Below are 16,234 nucleotides of genomic sequence, written 5' to 3' on the forward strand. Positions count from 1 at the left end.
AAAGATTAAATGTGCTACACATAAAAAGGAATAAAAAATGCATTTTAATTGCATAACTCTATTTAAAAAAAAAGAAAAAACTTGTATCTACATGTAAATGTGGTAAGCAGTTTTCTAAAATGAGCCCTAATGATCTCTGCCAGTCATGTGATCTTGCAAAGTTTTAGTTTGCTTTTCTATGAGAGGGGAACACCATAGGACAATTTTATCAAGTGCTAGCTTCACAAGATTGTTGAGAGAATTGTCACAAAATATGCCTCAGTTGCACAGTTTACCAAGTACGACATTTTCCCTTTCCTTTCCATTATGGTGCCATCGCCTTACTATGACTAAGATTTTTTTTTTCCCACTACATAGTGGGGTCTTAGCATCAGTAAGCAGGTTTGAAATGATGCAACAACTTTCTCTAATGTTATTGCACAATTGCAGTGAGTAGAACACTGAGTCAGTCGGAGAAAAAAACAGCATGTCCTAAGTCAGGTGAATAAGAACCACTTTAATAACAGTAGCCCTCAAAGTGCATATTTACTGTCTTTACAATTAGTAGTTAATTGTAATAAGAAACTAATTGTCCACATATTATAGCTTAGCAGAGGAGAAAGACAGACGTGGCATGGCCGTCCCAAACCTGTCAAACAACAGAACAACTGGAATATCTCCTAATTCCTAATTTTCTGATATTCCCTTGGACTTCTGCAGGGACTTGAGGCTCAGATAGGCTTAATTAGACTCTAATAAAGATAATGGGTAATACTTATTGAGCACTATTATATTCCAGGTTCTATGCTAAGTGCTTGATTTGTATTACCTCAGACAGCCCATCCACAGGACATCTACACAAGGTAAGTCTTATTATTGTTATTATCCCCATTTTACAGGTGAGAAAACTGAGGTCCAGAGATGTTTGCAGTGTGTCTCATAGCTGGTTAAGTGGCAGAGCCCAGTGTGAATCGAGCAGTTTGGCCCCAGAGCCCAAACTCTTGACCTTGTGCGTAGTGGATGCACTTTGGGGCTATGGACTGGAGGCACGGAGAACTTTGAAGAGTTTTTATGGGATGTGAGTCAAGAAATGAATTGTACTATTGGACAGTCCAGACGTTTCAAGAAGAGTTGTTACTGCCTGGCAGTAAATGTTGCTTCTGCTTCCAGCAAGTTTTTAATCTTACTCGATGACTCTTTCTCTTGACATCTTTTCGTCCTTTTTTTTTTTTTTTCCTGTGGATTGAGATCAAGATTAAGGAGGGGGCCACCACTAACACGCTGGCAGTCCTCATGTGCTGAACAGTGTGTACACATGCAAGAGTAGTTTAGACATAGCAGAGGGAGGCTCACATATGGTGATCTTTCAAATTTCAAAGCAAAATATGGGAAGCCTAGTTTTACTCTTTTGCCATATTGATTTTTTAAAAATTACATCTGTTATCAGTTTTGTTTTTGTCAAGATTTTCATAGAAAGATATATCCGTACTATACTAGCTAGTGATCATATTTTTAAAAATTGTAACACTTATATATGCTCATTATAGCAAAAAACGTAAAGAGTACAGATTTGTATAGTACAAAAACTTTTAACTTGGATCAGAGACTTAAATATAAAAATAAGCACATAAAATTACTGGAGGAAAACATGGGTGAGTTTAAATAATAATCTTAGAGTAAAGGAAAAACTCTTAGCATGAAACAAGTATCCTTTTGTTAAATAGAAAAGTAGGCAAAGAATAGAAATAGTTTACAAAAAAATAACCACAACCATAAAAATGCTTTGACCTCACTCATGAGAGAAAATATTAATACACTAATGAGATACAATTTTCGTCTGATTACCAAAGGTTTAAACTTTTATCAATACGCAGTATTGGTAGGAGTGTGAAGAAGTAAGTATGTTCTTACTAAGACTGTAAACTGATGAAACCTTTTAGAAGGCAATACAGTAGTATTTATGAACATTTTAAATTCTCAGACTTACTGACCAAGCAATTCTACTAAGAATTTGCTTATGCGCATATTAATACGGACACACCAAAGTATGTGTCACTGTTTGTAATAGGGAAAAGCTGCAAACAACATAAATGTTCTTCAGTAGGAGAAAGGCTAAATTAAGTATGTTTCCTTTTGACAAAATATTACCCAGTATTTAAAATAACAAAGCAGAGCTAAATGTGCTTACTTGGAAAGATGTTTAGGACATATGATTTAGTGAAAAAAGCAATTTGCAGTATAGCATCCATGATACGATCCCATTTAGGTATGTGTTTTTTACAGTATACATATGCACTGGTTAGGACGCTTTTGTTGTTAAGTAAACAGATAATCATGAAATTGATTAGATCCCATAATTCAAAATGTAGAGGCTGGTTGTGTTTAGAGTTTAGTTTTAGTGGCTTAATCCACTAGCCCACTGTGTTTCCTGGATTCTCCTGGCGCAGCCTCCTCTGCTGACTTCTCTGACTGGCTCCAGCAGTTTTGGGCCTCATCTCCTATCATGGTTCTCTTGAGAGAAAACCCCCATGAAAATTTCCCTTTGCATCTCATTGGCCTGAACTGCATCATGGCAGTGACTCATGAACCCACTCTCAGCCTGATTCCTGAGACAGGGAAATACCCTGCCTGGATAGCTGAGGCCTGGCTTTCTGACCCAGGTACCAGCAAGAGAGGATTTAACATGATTGTCTTAAGACCAGTTAGAGTTCACCCAAGAGGTGAGGTCAAGGTCCATTCTACCCCAACTCCCTGCAAAAGCCCCAAGCAAATGAATGGTAACTGGGCATGGGATGGAATGGAAGGGAATTAAGGGCTATGGGGTAGAAACAGATTTTTGTTTTTCACTTCTTAGCCTTCTACACCAATAATTTTTTTTTTATAGCTACATGTGTGACTCAGGATCACAGCAGGAGTCCTATGAGCAGATGGCATACTCAAAAGGGTCTAATGAAAAGACTTTAATAAAGAGGTGATTCACCAGTATATGGGTGAAGTTAAAGGAACAAGACAAGGGATGGTAAAGCGTGTAGGGACTAGCAACAGCAGGAAGTTGTTCCTGGCCCTAGGCCTGCAGGGGCGAGGTGGGTACAGTCGGGGTTGGGAAGGGTGTTAAGGGAACCGAGAGTGAGCTGGTGCTGAGGAAGAGGAATCAGAGCAGCCACTGACTGAACAGTGGTGCTTACGTGTGGGAACAAATGAATACCTCATGCCCTTTGGTCTCTGGGTAGTGCTTCCTGTTTGCCAACCAAACTGCAACCAGAAACCAGAGGGCCAGGGGCAGGCAACCTGTAGAGGTCAGCCTCCTGGGACTCAGGGCAGGGAGAGAAGGGTGGGGAATGACTGACTGGGGGCAAGTGAAACAAAAGGCCAGCACAGCATATATTATCTGCTTGAAAACACTAATACCTTTTTTTTTTCTATTTCACTTTTTTTAAATTGAAGTATAGTCAGTTTACAATGGTCTGTCAATTTCTGGTGTAGAGCATAATGCTTCAGTCATACATATACACACATATATTCCTTTTCATATTCTTTTTCATTATAGGTATTGAATATAGTTCTCTGTGCTATACAGTAGGTCTTTTTTACTTATCTATTTTATATATAGTAGTTAGTATGTGCAAATCTCAAACTCCCAATTTATCCCTTCCCACTTCCTTTCCTCCTTGGTAACCATAAGTTTGTTTTCTATGTCTGTGAGTCCAATACTTTTTTTAAATTAAAAAAAAAAAAGTGGGAAATCCTGTCAAATGCTACAACATGGATGAACCTTGAGGACATTATGCTAAGTGAAATAAATCAGTCACAAAAGGACAAACACAGTATGTTGTGTCTCTTATATGAGGTAACTAATGTAGTCAAATTCATAGAAATAGAAAGTAGAATGGTGGCTGCCGGAGGCTGGGGGAGGGGGAAATGCAGAGTCATTGTTCAATGCATGTATAGTTTCAGTTTTGCAAGATTAAAAGAGTTCTGGAGATCGGTTGCAAAAAAGTGTGAATATACTTAACATGACTGAACTGTACACTAAAAAATGGCTATGCTAGATAAAGTCCATTTTAATAAGTGTGTAGTGGTATCTCATGTTGTTTTAATTTGCAATTCCCTCTTTACATATTATATTGAGCATCTTTCCTTATGCATATTTGCTATCTCTTTATCTTCTTTGGCAAAGTGTCTGTTCAGGTTGCTTGGCCATTTTTCAGTTGGGTTGTTTGTTTTCTTGTTGTTGAGGTTTAAAAGTTCCTGGTATATTTTAGATAACTGTTCTTTATCAGATATGTCTTTTACAAATATGTTCTCAGTCAGTGGCTTTCTTCTCATCCTCTTACAAGTGTCTTTTGCAGAAGCAAAGTTTCTAAATTTTAATAATGCCCAGCATATTCATTCTTTTTTTCACTAACAATGCCAAATACTAATGAGGACATGGAGCAACAGGAATTCTCATTCATTGCTAGGGAGATACAAAATGATACAGCCACACTGGAAGACAGTTTGACAGTTCCTTACAAAACTAAATATTCTCTTCATATGATTCAGCAGTCATGCTCCTTAATTTTACCCAAATGAATTAAAAATTTATGTTCACACAAAAACCTGCACACAGATGATTATAGCAGCTTTATTCATAATTGTCAAAACTTGGAAGCAACCAAAATGTCCTTCAGCAGATGAATGGATAAATAAACTGTGGTACATCCAGACAATGGGATATTACTCAGTGCTAAAAAGAAAGAAGCTGTCAAGACATGAAAAGACATGGAGGAAACGTAAATGCATATTACTAAGTGAAAGAAGCCAATCTGAAAAGGCTACCTACTATATGATTCCAACATTCTGGAAAAGGCAAAACCATGAAGACAGTTAAAAGAAAGTGGTTGCCAAGGGTTGGGGGACGAGAGGGATAAATAGGTGGAACACAGAGGATTTTTAGGGCAGTGAAATTACTTGCCATGATACTGTAATGGTGGCTACATGTCATTATACATTTGGCCAAACTCATGGAATATACAACATCAAGAGTGAATCCTAATGTAATCTATGGAGTCTGGTGATAATGATGTGTCCATGTTGGTTCATCAACTGTAACAAATGCACAAGTCTGGTAGGGGATTTTGATATATGGGGGAGGCTCTATGTGTGTTGGGGGAAGGAGTCTATGAGAAATCTCTGTACTTTTGGCTCAGTTTTGCTGTGAACCTAATAGTGCTCTAAAAAATAAAGTCTGTTTTTAAAATGGTTGTTATAATACATTTATGTTATGTGAGTTTTTACCACAATTTTTAAAAATGTGAGTCTTTTCTTTTTTTCCTCCCTCCCTAATCTCATTCACCAGCAACAGACCATCAAAATGTCCATATTTTAAATCAAGTTTTAGACTTAGCACTCTTTTAATTTCCAAAGATGATGATTCAAAGGCAATACTGTGTTTAGAGAGAGGTCCTGACTACGGAAATACAGATTTGTGGGTTACCAGCATGGATGTGGTACTTCCATCATGGACGTGGATGAAGTCCTCAGGGACTGTGTGCAAAGAAGGCAGGAGAGGCTGAGGAGGAGCCCAGGGAAACCCACATTAAAAACGCAGAAAGAGGAGTCAGCCAAGAAGAAAGAAAAGTAAACAAAGAACCAATATGAAAGCAGGAACCAAGGACAGAGAGCATTTTAAAAATAAATGCATACGTCAAAACCACAGTGAGATACCATGTCATTCTCATTAGGATGGCTATTATATAAAAAAGAGAAGAAAGGAAGGAAGGAAGGAAGGAAGAAAGGAAGGAGAAAGGAAGGAAGGAAGAAAAGTGTGATGAGAATGTGGAGAAATGCTTTGCTGGTGGGAATGTAAAATGGTGCAGCCATGTGGAAAACAGTTTGGCAATTTTCAATAAGTTAAACATAGAATTATCATATTGTAATAGGAAAGAAGCTTTGTATTCTATTACAAGTTAATTGCTAAAGGGATTTTGCCTTTTAAATTGTACATAATGGCCCATCTCTGGGAACTCTCCCAGGTAATGGGCTTTAAGCTAAAATACCCTTATTTAGGTCACAGGAAATATCCTGACCAGACTCACCTGTGAACAGCTGCAGGAAGGAAGAAATTAACACCTCCCCTCTGGAATCTGGCTGGAACCAGGACTTTCTCCCCTCCCCTTTTAGTATAAAGGAAGCTTGAATTCTAACTCAGGGAAGATGGCTCTTTGGGAAACTAGTCCATCATCTTCTCAATCTGCTGGCCTTCTGAATAAAGTCACTAATCCTTGCCCCAACAACTTGTTTCTCAATTTATTGGCCTGTCATGTGGCAAGTAGTTCCAGCTTGGACTTGGTAACAATATGATCCAGCAATTCCACTACTCAGAAGTGAAAGCAGGAACTCAAACAGATACTTGTAAACCAGTGTTCATACAGCACTATTAACAATAGCCAAAAAAGTGGAAACAACCTAAACCATGTCTACTTTTGGATAAACAAAATCCATAAACCAAATGAAGCATGTACATACAATGACATATTATTGTCTGAAAAGAGAATGAAGTTCTGCTACAACACAGATGAATCTCGAAAACATTATGCTAAATGAAATAAGCCAGACACAAAAGGGAAAGTAGTGTATGATACCACTTATATAAGGTACCTACAATACGCAGATTTATGGAGACAGAAAGTAGAATAGCAGTTACCAGGGGCTGGAGGGGAGGCGAGGGGAGAATGGAGAGTTATTGTTTAGTTGATATACAGTTTCAGTTTGGAAAGATGAAAAAGTTCTGTGGCTGGACGGTGGTGATGACTGCATGACAGTGTGAATGTATGTACTTAATGCCACTGAAATGTATACTTAAAATGTTTAGAATAGTAAATTTTATGTTATGTATATTTTACTATAATAAAAAAAAGAGTAAAGGTATAAAAGAAGCCAGACACAAAAGAGTACACAGTGTATGAGTCCATTTATATGAAGTTCAAGAACAAGCAGACCTAACTGGAAGTGGGGGTAAGGTCTGAGCAGCAGCTACCTTAATATATGTGTGTGTGGGAAGGAAATTGGAGGAAATGAAAAACACAGTGTACATTTCAAGGAGTTTTGACGAGTGGACAAATCAGGTAATGTTAGCTAAGAAAGCCTAGAATGAAGCTTTTTTTTTTTTTTTTTAATAAAAGGAAAGTCAAATGTATTTTTAGTTTGAGGAGCAGGTGGACAGGGAAGGATGACAACACAGAGGGGAAGAGACAGATGACATCCGGAGGTGTGAGGGGAGGTGGGGCAGAGGCTATCCTTGGAAAAGCACAGGACATCTCTCCCACTGTGACTATGAGACAGAAAGCAAGGATGGGTAAGGATCAGCTGAGTGAGGATGTCGAAGAGAAGCAGTGTAAAGCATTCGGAGTTGCATAGTCTTTTTTTTTAATTGAAGTCTAGTTGATTTACAATGTTGTGTTAGTTGCAAGTGTACTGCAGAGTGATTCAGTTATACATATCTATCTATTATTTTTCAGATTCTTTTCCATTATAGGCTATTACAAGATATTGAATACAGTTCCCTGTGCTATACAGTAGGTCCTTGTTATTTATCTATCTTGTATATATCTATCTTATATACAGTAGTGTGTATATGTTAATCCCAGACTCCTAATTTATCCCTCCCCTGGTAACCATAAATTTGTTTGCTATGTCTGTGAGTCTATTTTTTGTAAGTAAGTCCATTTGTTTCATTTTTTTTTTCAGATTCCACATGTAAGTGATATCATATGATATTTGTCTTTCTCTGTCTGACCTAATTCACTTAATATGATAATCTCCAGATCCATCCGTGTTGCTACAAATGGCATTATTTCATTATTTTTTATGGCTGAGTAGTAGTCCATTACATATATTATATATATATGCACACACATATATATATAGACATTCAAGTTACTTCGATGTCTTGGCTACTATAAACAGTGATGCTATGAACATTAGAGTGCATGTATCTTTTTGAATTAGAGTTTTCTCTGGATATATGCCCAGGAGTGGGACTGCTGAATCTTGTGGCAGGAGTTGCACTGCCTTCATTTCACTATACTCAATGGGCCTCCTGTAACCTGTTTGATATCACCAATATCCCTCCAAATTCTAACCATTCTAGTCTATTGCTCTCTCTGAAACTGAGTTCTGTCACTAACCACCACCTTAAAATCATTTTTGTTGAAGTTTTCCTTGTCTTCACATATAGCTATTTGATAAGACCTCTAAGGTTTATTCAAGGCACAAGATTTTGTTTTACTATGGATGTGAATTTTAGAATAAAACAGTTGGAAAAATGTATGTATTTTTAATTTCCTCTGTGTCCTAAATTTAATAAATGCAGCTAGCACATTTATGTCAGAATTATATTGGAAGTAGAGAGCTATCTGCCTTCCTCACAAAAGTTCAGTTGTATTATTACTAGTTTTGAAGTGAGAACTTTGTTATCATTCCACAAAAGAAAACTGATTTCAGATCTAGATAGCTAAATTAAATATATCCACATGTATTTGGTGTTATCAGAATTTGTTAATGGGAGGTGAATAATTGGAACAAGTTTGTCTGTCTGTTCAGAGCTGTAAAGTCTTCATTACAGCGTAGCAGCCTGGGACAGCTTGAAGATGTGTGGTCTAATTAACTCAGAATAGAGGCCTCTCTTGAAGGGTAGGCAATATTGCAGTAGGAGCCTAGCTAGAAGACTGCTTCCTAAAAATCACTCAGAAAACCCCTTTCAAAAGGCCCAGAGACAATTACAAAGGCAAAATTACAAACGGCTAATGCATAGAGGAAAATGGAAAGCTTCATTAATATTCAAAGGATAACAATTTAATTGCCCCTCAGATGCCATTTTATCTTATCGTGTTACCAAGATTTGTAAAAATTATACTTTAGGGTAAGTGATTGGAAATCTCATGGATTGCTTGTGAGAGTAAAAATCGGTTTATTTTTTCAAAAAACAATAGAATATGGATCAAAAGCCTTAATGACTGAATCAAATGGCCACACCTTTTGAATTAACAATTGCAGTGCTAGGATATCATCCTTTAAAGAATTCAGAAAAGTGGATAAAAGCTTTTTCACACAAAGAAATTTGTCTCACTGCTAATTACGATAGAAAAAAAAGAGAAGTATCTCAATATCTAACAATGAGGATTTCAATTATGAAAGATACACCTGCTATTACACATTTTATAGTCATTTAAAATGTGTATGAAGAATTTTTAACTGTGAGGAAAATGTGACATATGGTAAGTGATAAGAGTATTATTCTATTGTATTGAAATATGTACATGTGTAGAAAAAAACTGGCAGTGTCAAAAGTTAAGGTGGTTATCTCTAAGTGTCAGGGTTTTAAGTGATTTTTTAAAAAAATACTGCTCTCTATTTTTCACACTGGATGGGTAGCATTTTTAAAATCAGAATATAAAATTATTTTTTAACAAAGGGACAAAGTCCCTTTTGATCATTTCTGGTAATGTCTACATACCTGTACGCCAATAAAATGGGTCAAGACATCCAGCTGCAGTCAGCTATTCATTCGATAATATTTATTAAGCACCTACTGTGTACCAAGCTCCTGCTCTGTGCTGGGGATACAAAGGTAGACAAGACACCTAGACACAGGCTGGCCTTTGCCTAGCTTACAGTCTGGTGGAAGGTACAGTGTAGTCGTTTGCCAGAGCTGCCATAATGACATACCACAAACTGGGTGGCTTAAATAAACATAAGTTTATTTTCTCGCAATTCTGGAGGCTACAAATCCAAGATCAAGATGTTGGAGGGTTAATTTCTTCCAAGATCTTTGTCCTTGGCTGGCAGATAACTATCTTCTCCCTCTGTTTCAAACTGTGCGTCTGTGTTCAAATTTCCCCTTCTTATCAGGACACCAGTCATATTGGATTAAGGTCCACCCTCATGACCTCATTTCAATTTAATTACCTCTTTCAAGACCCTACCTCCAAATACAGTCATCTTCTGAGGGGGTCACATGTAGTGGGGCCAGAATTTCAGCATATGAATTTGGGGGAGACAAGTCAGTCCATAACATATGGCAATTAAACAAGCAATTGCCTCAGGAAGAAGAACTGGAAAAGCTGAGACCAAAGACTAGACACCATCATTGCATTCCTAGAGCTGCAGGTCACTTCTAGCAAAAGCGCTGGGTTTGCTATATTCCAACGCTTGATGCTTTCAGTCTTCTTTTCCAGTGTGTTTCTGTTTTGGAGCTTCCTTATTTAATAGGTTAACAGGAATAGAACACATCTTCATTTAGTTAGGATGACATGCAACTGACATTTTAAATTTATCTTCTCTTCAGAGTGTCAGAAAATGAATATTTATTCTTGGATCCCTAATATTACAAAGTCATTCATTATCTTTCCAGGGACCAGATTGGGCTGTGAATTGACACCTGCTGAGTTCCCAGATGAGCATATGTCATGATTCCCAAGACAGGCTTGGCTAGTTCTAAGTCTCTAGAGCTGTAAACAAACAAAGGTCTGGGGAATAAACTCTTTCCAGTCTAATAACTTCTCTGTGACTCATTTTCAATAATTTCCAAAATTCAGAAGAACACTTTTTTATGGTATCATACACAGAGTCTACCTAATTCACAATTCACTTCCTGTAAACTTATTTCTTTTGGTCTCAAATCCTTCGTGGTGTGTGGCAGACTAGCAGTAAATTTATTAAATTAACTTCAAGTTCATTGAAAATAAAACATTCTTGGGGCTGGCTAGATTGTGGTTGGAAAATGTTAGACTGCATTTATATATACCATTCATGGCCCTTCTTTTCCAAGAACAGACAGAATTTCACATAAGCATTTTAAAAGTAGTAGAACGTTGATGTAGCCTAGTGGTTAAAGGCTTGGGCTCTTTCCACCCGCAGGAGGATCATGAGTAAGCCCTTGGAGAGCCCTTGGAATAGTGTCCAGTGCACAGTGCCGTGTGCAATCTGCAAGAGCTGCTATTAATAGACTTTGCAGAGCAGACTTTCCATTTTGTTGGGATCTCTTTCCTACTCCATGTCCAGACTTAGCTCTAGTCCGTTACCCAAGATCCAACTCAGAGGCAAGAGTGAGTGCTCTGGACAACTTTGAGCCCTTCTGTTGGTAATATTTAATAAAGTAAATATTTGACCTATTTGAAGGTCAGCCTTTGGGTAGCTGGAGCCACACAATTGCAGTGATTCCCCTTTCTATGACTAGCAACATTAAAATCTATATAACTTTGGAAGGGTATCTTTAGATGTCTTTCATGAGCTTGTAAGTGCTTCTTGTTCTCCTGAATTCATCCAAGTCAACTGTGAGTAGTCACCTTATAAGACAGATGCTTTCATGCTTACTTCCTCTTAAAGGTCTTGTGCAGGCTTGTTCCAATCTTCTGGGCTTTTGTTGTTGCTCTTCCCAGTTTGCAGTGCCCCTTGTTCCTCTTCACCAACATTATTCCTCCTTTATTTCCAAACTGGCGCCCAAACCTCTGGGATCTTATTGTGTTGATTCCTCTGCTTGATCCCTGGTTAATACTTACATATTTACATTGTTAATTTTGCCCTTAGGAATTATTGCTTGAAAAATGTATTTGTTTCTTATTTGTGCCTTTTGTCTCTCTGTTAGATTGTAGAATCCTTAACAATAAAGCACATGTCCTTGAATTCTTTTTGCAGTTTATCCTACTGTATACACTAAGAAACACTAATTGCTTACTTTGGTCATTTGATTACTTTTCCCCCCTTATCCCAATTACTCTTCTCTACTTGTAACCTAGCCTTTCCAGCTGGTCTTATATTAATGTATACCATCTAGAGTGTCTTCTATCCCTTTGGATTTTATACTGTCAAGTATCTTCTGATAACTTGTTTTACTTTTCTCTGTTGCCCGACCTATTTACACATCATACCAGAGAAATCAAAGAGTTGGCATGTTTCTCAGAGTATGCAAAGGAAAAAAATCGGCAGAGTGCCCTGCTCCGGGTAGAAGTGAGCCTTTCTTCTTTGTGGTCTCCACAGAATTCTTTTTTGGACTTTCTTGGGTGATAAAGAATTTTTATCTTTATCATTTATCTTTATCAATTATTGAATACTTAGGATTTGACTAAATTCTCCAAAAGCCACGGATAATCCACCTGTCAGCTTTGGACCTAAGTTTGGGGATTGGGACAGAGAGTTTTTATTCAGGTGATAAAGCTGGTGATATGACTATCTAGAAATTTATTCATAATTTAATTTTTTATTTTAAAAAATTGGGGAAAATATAGATACCATAAAATTTACCATTTTAACCATTTTTAAACATGCAGATCAGTGGCATTAAATACATTCATATTATGCAGTCATCACCACTATCCATCTCCAGAATTCTTTTCATCTTGCAAAACTCAAACTCTGCACCCATTAAACAATAATTCCTCATTCTTTTCTCAGCGCAGCCCCTAGCAACCAACATTCTACTTCCTATCTCTGTGAATTTGACTACACTAGATTCTTCATTATATTAAGAGGATTCATACAGTATTTGCCCTTTTGTGGCTGGCTTATTTCACTTGGCATAATGTCTTCAAGATTCATCCACATTGTAGCATGTGTCAGAATTTCATTCCTTCTTAAGGCTGAATACAATTTTTTATTTTAATGATTGTAAAACATTCCCTTTCTACTGTTGTATGTTTAGGTGTTTCCTCTTTTTTAGCAACTACTAATGAAAGTTGGGGTATGTCTTTAAATGTACCTATGTTTTTTGACTCCTGAAAAATAACAGTGGACAATTGAAAAAAAAATAGACAAGGCTAGTGTCCAGGAAATCTCATTAAAAACATGTCTTCTTGCTTTAATCAGAAATACATATATTTTAAGATGCATTTAAGATTTTTTTAAGAAGCAAAGGAAACCAGCTGTTCACATGTGTGACTTTGTTGTTGTGCTTCAGCAATGATTACCACATGATCTTGGTCAATGTATTCACTGACCATAAAAGGAGAAAAATGTGCATTTCCTTGATAATATTGAGAATGAGTTGGCAAGTGATCCCTGAGTTCTGGGATGGGTTGAAAGGTGAAACAGAAAATGTTTTAAACTGCCAAGACTTGAGTTAAAGCCTTTAAAACTGTCTCTTTTCCAATAATTGCTGAGATTATTAAATTGTGAAACTAGATAAGGAAGCTTCTGGCATGTATTTTATATCAGACAGCAAGCTATTAAAACAGCAAGAAAAACAATGAGACATCAGGGAAGGAAAAGCCAAAATTAAATAGAACAATCTTGGTAGGTTAAAATGTGTTTTTCAATATGAATGAAGGCTCTGATAACATGCCTGGGACTTCACTGGGTACAGATGTTCGCTTTTTCTTATATGAAAGAAAACTTTAAATTGGATTTTATTATATTACCTCAGGTAGAAGAAATATTTTTGTATTCATTACTTATACCCTGACTACTTAACAAAAGTTATTTGAGGCAATCGAAAGACTGTAATTTAAGAAATCTGAATATGAATTCTCCAGGTGTCTTTTATTATTCAGGCACTGACCTTTTCTCTGAAAAAATTAACACAAATCTTAGTGAAGAACATTAACTCTGATGACTGGGGAATAGTCTAGCAGCTTCTCAGATGGTGTGGCTGAGTCTTGTCTACCTGGGTTTGGTCAGTTCAGCCCTCTCTTGCATTAGGATTTTCTTGGCCTGTAAATAGAGGGACCATATGTTCTAGATTTTCTGGTACAGTTCCAATTAAAAATATTCTTTCCTGTTGTTAGACCATGTGTCAAACCATGTGTCCTGATATTTTTATGGAAAATGTGGTTAGCTTACTTGTAATTTTCCATACTTCTCTAATAGGCCTTTCCTTCAGGGTACCCAGAGGCCTCTGCGCCTGGGTTGGGCTATGCATCCATCCTACTCGTTCTGTGAGTCAGCTGATTTCTCTGCATCTCTGCGGAGCCCAGCCTGCTTTCCCCAACCATCTCCAGAATCCTTCCTTCTCCGATCTCCTATGCAATCTACAGATTGTTACTCTCTAACTAGTATTTTAAAAAATATATATATACATATTTTTTTGAAGTATAGTCAGTTACAATGTGTCAATTTCTGGTGTACAGCACAATGTCCCAGTCATGCATATACATACACATATTCTCTAACTAGCATTTGATTTTATGTGGCCTCATATTGTTATGATTGTTATATTTGTGTTAGTCTCATCTCTTCAGCTAAACTATACAGTTTGGAGGGAAAGTACATCACCTGAATTTCTTCCGTAACCACCACAGTGCCTCACTCAGTGTTGCGCATACAGCACCTCCTGTCAGAGAGAGAGGGAGGGAGGGAGGGAGAGAGAGAAAGAGAGAAAGAAAGAGAGAAAGAAAGAGAGAAAGAAAGAAAGAAAGAAAGAAAGAAAGAAAGAAAGAAAGAAAGAAAGAAAGAAAGAAAGAAAGAAAGAAAGAAAGAGAAAGAAAGAAAGAAAGAAAGAAAGAAAGAAAGAAAAAGAAAGAAAGAAAGAAAGAAAGAAAGAAAAGAAAAAGAAAGGAAGAAAAGGAGAAATGAAGAAAGAAAAGGAGGAAGGAAGAGAGAGAAAAGAAAGAAAAAAAAGGAAAGGAAGGAAGGAAGGAAGAAAGGAAGAAAGAAAGAGAAAGAGGAGAAAGAGAATGTGAAAACGAATATATGTATAGTATATGCATAACTGGGACATTATGCTGTACACCAGAAATTGACACATTGTAATTGACTGTACTTCAATTAAAAAAAAAGGAATGAAAGAAAGAGAGAGGAGGGAGGGAGGAAGGAAGAGAAAAGATTCTTTAAATATTTTTTGTCATTCAGGGCAGAGACCCCTTTGAAAATATCTCTACCCAAACCCCACAGTGAACCTGTATATACATATTTGGCTATTGGTTAAACCCTTACTATATTCTTGTCAGAATTGGAACATGTACTCTTAGCATCAGATTTCTATCCTAAGGCATTTAATGATAAATATATATACATATTTGAGGGAGGAGGGGAGTAGAAACCCAGAACTTGGTTTCTCACATGTACTAAGTGCAAAAGGTAAATTTCATGACTTTATTATTTTGTCCAGGATAGAGTTAGACTAGTAAGACTCTATGACTGCTGTTCTAGGGTTCTCTTCTTTCTGTCCCCTCACTATGGGTTTCTCCCAAGCCTTGGTGCTCTATTCTCTAAACATTTGCTCCATGGGGGCTGCTTACAAGGGAGACACTATCTAGGTGACTATATTAAATCGACATTTCCTGAAGATTTTCCCTGCGCTCCAACCAGCGATTAACAAGCAGGCTGAGGGTACAAGATGTGGGATTATGGGATCAGAGGAGGGAAGTGGGAAGGGAGAGACTCGGGCAGCATCAGGAATCAGGGGGCCTTTTCTAAATATTCATGGTAGACAAGATTGAGTAGGTCCATGCTGGGGTTTGGGCATATGTATGCTGAAGGACTCCTGTGGTTCTGATTTCAGAGACCCTCAGTTCCAAACCTCTTAGTACCAATTTCCTATGGCACATCTTCAAGGCATCAGCATGTCTCTATCCCCCCCACCTTCTCTTTCCAATTTCCCCATTTCTTTCAGCATTAGCACTCTTCTTTTTTCCAAGTAATTGGAATGCTTAAGAGAATTTAACTTGCCGTATTTTATGCATCTAATGCATTCGATTAGCAAGAATTATTTAAGTACTTGGGGAAACACTCATAAGGTTGTAAATTTGCTCTGCAGGCATTTGAAATGTTTAAAATAAAAACTAACTCTATTTAATTTACAAATGCAGTTTAAAATGTTTAAGGGGATTTAATTATCCAAGTTTGTACTGCTTATTTAATTTAGTTTATCAACATGAGCAAACCAAATATTTATCAGAGAAAAATGAGAGAATAATTTTAATCTGCATAACAAGATTACTAATTTAAACTCAAGGAAAAGTAGATTTTTAATTTTGTAACTTTAAAAAATGGAATATCAATTTGACATCCTAGTAAGTGTAAATAGTTTTAACTACTCTTAAAGATTCACTTCCTGTGCAAGACATAAAAACAAACAAGTAAACCTCTAACAGTATTAAAAGAGATCTTAAATATATTTAAATGTAAATGACACCTTACTCCCCACAGTCTCTTTGCTCCTTACGGTCCTGAAATTTCTGGAATATAAATGGTCCACAACAGACTTTTTTAATCTGGGGAAGGGAATTACTAGCACTTTAAAAAATTCTCTGTTAAATACAAATAAATTACAAAAACTCTT

The 16,234-nt window shown here is 36.9% G+C and overlaps 1 long non-coding RNA gene across 1 annotated transcript in view; it reads left to right on the top strand.

Annotated features, from left to right (window-relative positions):
• Nucleotides 1-653: 653 nt before the first annotated feature.
• Nucleotides 654-16,234, top strand: part of LOC123615760 (uncharacterized) — a 41,047-nt gene continuing 25,466 nt past the window's right edge. Inside the window, exon 1 of the long non-coding RNA XR_006723435.2 lies at nucleotides 654-842. This is a non-coding gene — a long non-coding RNA (uncharacterized LOC123615760). The remainder of the gene's footprint in view (nucleotides 843-16,234) is intronic.

The sequence above is a fragment of the Camelus bactrianus genome, chromosome 14, assembly GCF_048773025.1.
Source record: "Camelus bactrianus isolate YW-2024 breed Bactrian camel chromosome 14, ASM4877302v1, whole genome shotgun sequence".
NCBI classification, from domain to species: Eukaryota; Metazoa; Chordata; class Mammalia; order Artiodactyla; family Camelidae; genus Camelus; species Camelus bactrianus.